The sequence below is a fragment of the Sinocyclocheilus anshuiensis genome, unplaced genomic scaffold (assembly GCF_001515605.1).
Source record: "Sinocyclocheilus anshuiensis isolate Anshui unplaced genomic scaffold, SAMN03320099.WGS_v1.1 scaffold115, whole genome shotgun sequence".
NCBI lineage: Eukaryota > Metazoa > Chordata > Actinopteri > Cypriniformes > Cyprinidae > Sinocyclocheilus > Sinocyclocheilus anshuiensis.
In genome coordinates, this window is record NW_015548219.1 from 1,651,711 (window position 1) to 1,655,745 (window position 4,035).

Here is a 4,035-nt window from a genome sequence, read left to right on the forward strand (position 1 = left end):
GTGTTTTTTCAATGTATGCTTCAGACACGGGTCACGACGAGGCGTTCCCCATAGCGACCCCTAGAGGACGCAGTGTCTCGTTCCCTACTCAGGGAACCATGGTTACATAAGTAACCTGAGACGTTTTCCTGTCTCCAAACAGACACTTATTCATGGTCCAATGTGTCATTCGCCTCCACGGACACGGATCCCAAGGGTATGTAGGCTAAGAAGCTCGGCTTTCCTCTCGGTGAGAGAGTGTCTGTTAGGCCGTGCAATTCAATAACAAATCAGGAAGTGAGCAGGACTAAGATTGTGCGCAGCAGGGTTTGGCTGCTGTGAAGGAGATGGTGCATGTATGTTGTGCAAATCAGAGCAGGTCTCGGGAGAGATATTGCGATATATCTTTTCCGTTCTAGTTTTAATTACAGATAAACATCGACCACGGAGACTTGAAATTAATGTAGAATGCGAGTCGATATGTGCAGTTATCCATTATGTAACCATGACAATTTCTGTGTTTTTTTCCAGGTTTTCACTAAACTGTGAGAAGCGCTGACATCAACTGTTGGTGGTGTGTGAGTATGAATTTGCTAATGCATCCTTAACATTTTAACTGCAAAATAGAGCTCAATATATTGGACTATATTAGTGTGTGTGTATAGACAGATAGACAGACAGACAGACAGACAGACAGATAGATAGATAGATAGACAGATAGATAGATAGATAGATAGATAGATAGATAATGATAGGCTACAAATTAAATAAGTAAAATAAGTTTATTGTATTTATTTTATATGATTGATTTATTATTGCTTATTGGTATCAGCTGATATTGAATATTACATTGTGGATGCTCATTTTCCCTATTTTTACATTTAGATTAGCTTTGCTGTCATTTAACACTCAGTTACATTTTTTTTAAACACTAATAATATGGGGAAAAAAGTATATATTGTAAATAAATGTATATATTTATATAAAATATAACTAAGTCAGTATAAAGGGAAATATATATAATAATAATAATAATAAGGTACAACTATAAGCTTATCGGTATTGGCCAAAATGTCATTCTTACCCTTTTTATTTGTACTCCAGCATAAATCCTGAGCTGTGCTGCCTACCTAAGCCCTACCTATTGAAACAATGCATTGAACCCTTTCGTCCTGGTTGCCCTAGTTACGGCCACTTATCAAGGAGAGGTCTTAAAGATCAAACAGGTGTGGTATCCAGTTGCCGCGATCCTCCTGTTGCTATGGACCTTTATTCGGCACCGAGCACAGATGCACTCGCCAGAGCATGGCGAGTGTACACAAAAACACAACAGAGGGACAAAAAGCATTTCGCCTCAGCACTGCGGTGCCATAAACTGCCCAGCGACCTATCTGTGGAATGGGGGTGGGGGTGGAAAGGAAGGGGGTTGCAGAGTAAAGTCAGACTGAAATTCGACATCAGAGGTGGGCCCAGCGAGGGGCCCTGACTGACGGCGAAAGCTCGAGTTCACATAGACGTATCTACTGCTCTCCCACTGATCGCTAGCGCTCCTCGCCGTCCACCCCAGGAAACTCCCTGCTAGCAGGAGTCGCCGCACTTCCACCACACAATAGCACACGGTCACGTGGCGCATAATGTCATGTTGCCGTTTTTAACACTCGTTCTCAACCGTCACTCAATTCGTGGCAGCTGTCTTCATCACCCTCTCCATCCCTTCAGGTTTTAGCACTAGAATCTCTTTTTTGCCATCCAAGTGTTTCGATAGCGGCAGGTGGCGTGACGCGTCCAGGAAACGGGGCTTAAATCTCGTTGAATGCAGCCAAAATGTGTTAAATTAAATTTCTACCTATTGATTAACAAGAGACGTGCCTGTTCGGAAACGAACAGCGTATTAAATTGACGCCGATGACTATAACAGACAATCAGATTCGATTTGAGCACAACGGCCATGAGGTCAACTTCACTGCGACATTCTGCAGTTTAGAAAATGGCAGAATTGATTTTTGCTGCTATAAAAACAAGCTTGGATGGTTTGCCATGAATGTACAATCCAGGTTATCTGATTGCAGCTGAAAAAATCTTAACTGAATTAGAGGGTTTGCAACATTGTGTCTCTTTAAATAGACCAGACACTTTCCATATAGAAAGTTTTCGGTGAAATCTGAATGTGTTTGTATCTAAAAATGCAGAGTTATCACAGACAAACATGAAAACCACAGATATGTGCACTCTCATGACTGCCAGTTACCTCAAACCGAAATTTTTCAGCATCCCTCTGACAGGCAGATTGGGAGGTGCAGAGCAAATTCACCACCTCCACATCTCTCCAATTTCAGCACTGTAAAATAAAAGGAAAAACCGGTAAAAGGTCGTTTTGACTGGGCTCCTGGGAGAGAGCATGTTCAGGTAATTAAGTGTAGCTTCACTCAGCCCCCTTGTCAAGGCAATTACCGTAAATCATATGCTCTTACCCGCGTTAATTACCGAGAAATCGGTCTGTACACCACTGCCTGACAACCACACTCCGGCCCGCACATATTTACAACAATAACAATTATCTGATGTACCGTTACATCTGTAACAGCTGTGGTCAAAACAGATGTTGCTTGTGAAACGTAACCAAAGCTATTTAAACTGGGGAAGAGGGTGAGAGGGCTATGTTATTAATTTAACCATCGTTTATCAGTTTTAAATTCAGATCACAGTTGCTTTCGTATTTTAAAAGAAAATTGTATATCAAAACTAAAATGGTCACTGAATATTGCATTAATTAATTATGTATAAATGGCCATAAATGAATTGCAGATGCATGCTATATATATATATATATATATATATATATATATAAAACATGTTTCTTTATTCCACCAAATCTTTACTATTAACATAAGAAATTTGATTTAGTCGTTATTTAGTTTATTTAGTTTATTTACTTGCAGCATGTCTGATTCCAGACTGTAAATTTCTTGTCAACTTTTCTATTGTAGATTTGTAACTACAGGAACAATGCTGAGGAACCACCATCCGCTCAGCAGCTCTCTCAGCCCCACCCAGCAGCACTCAGCAAATCAGTAAGAGATGGATTCAAGCATCTCTGCAGTGTTTCTTCCTCAAAGATAGAGAGAGAGAGGGAGCGGGAGACGGAGCGGGAGAGAGTAGGAAGTGGGAAGTCACCGCCGTCACTGTAAGTCACCCACCTAATCAGCTCAGCTCAGCACCTGGGGAGAGAGAGAGAGAGAGGAAAAGAGTGAGAGAGGTAACAATTTTAAGGGGTGACTGAACAGCCACGTAAGGTGTTCCTGCTATGTTCCCTCAAAAGATGGGTTCACTGGATGTGAAGGGAATCAAATTAGGAGAGGTGGCCAGCCGGGTTGGGGGCCGACGTGACGTGTTACTGTGGTGTTATTGCATTAAAGAAATATATCAGGATGATTTTTTGATGCATAGTTGGAGTTAGTGAGCTAACGAGCAAGATAACTAGCTATATGTGTTCTCACACTGAGTAATACATATTTTGAGGGGGGTTTTTGCACTATGGTTGCCTTCTCTGTTATCAAAAAAGGTGAAATCACTGCACTCTGCCAACTCAGGGTGTGTGGATTAGTAAACGTATATAATTTATATAATTACATAATTATATACACCTTTTTTTTTTTTTTTTTTTTACATTGGGATGCAGCATAAATATATTAACAGATCCTGGTGTCACTTGAATAATTCATTAATACATTTTCCCACAAAGTAAATCCCACAAACAATATCACAAAAGTAAATGTATGTTACATAAATCTTGTATCTGAAAAGAAAGTGCAAGAAGAGCTAAATTGTGCAAAATGTTTTTAGCAGATAAATCATTTGTTTAGTAATTTTAAAGCCATGATCAACCTGAGATGCATCAGATAGAATATGACAATACATTACCTCTTAAAATACCTCTTAATCACATAATCATTTTCTGTTGCTTTAAAAGCATTTCAATAAAAAAAATTCCAACCACATATTATATTTCAAATAACACTGGTAAATTCTTTAATTTCCTTCTTGTATCTCATCTTC

General features: G+C 39.6%; 2 long non-coding RNA genes across 3 annotated transcripts in view; one reads left to right on the forward strand and one right to left on the reverse strand.

The window, feature by feature from the left end:
- LOC107654146 (uncharacterized) overlaps positions 1-3,402 on the forward strand; it is an 8,927-nt gene extending 5,525 nt beyond the window's left edge. Inside the window, exons 2-4 of the long non-coding RNA XR_001630307.1 lie at positions 511-557; positions 1,084-1,205; positions 2,967-3,402. This is a non-coding gene — a long non-coding RNA (uncharacterized LOC107654146). The remainder of the gene's footprint in view (positions 1-510; positions 558-1,083; positions 1,206-2,966) is intronic.
- Positions 1-4,035, reverse strand: part of LOC107654147 (uncharacterized) — a 33,790-nt gene that overhangs the window by 8,958 nt on the left and 20,797 nt on the right. For both annotated transcript variants that reach the window (XR_001630309.1, XR_001630308.1), the window contains exons 2-3: positions 3,177-3,197; positions 2,228-2,317 (exon numbers count right to left, since the gene is read on the reverse strand). This is a non-coding gene — a long non-coding RNA (uncharacterized LOC107654147). The remainder of the gene's footprint in view (positions 1-2,227; positions 2,318-3,176; positions 3,198-4,035) is intronic.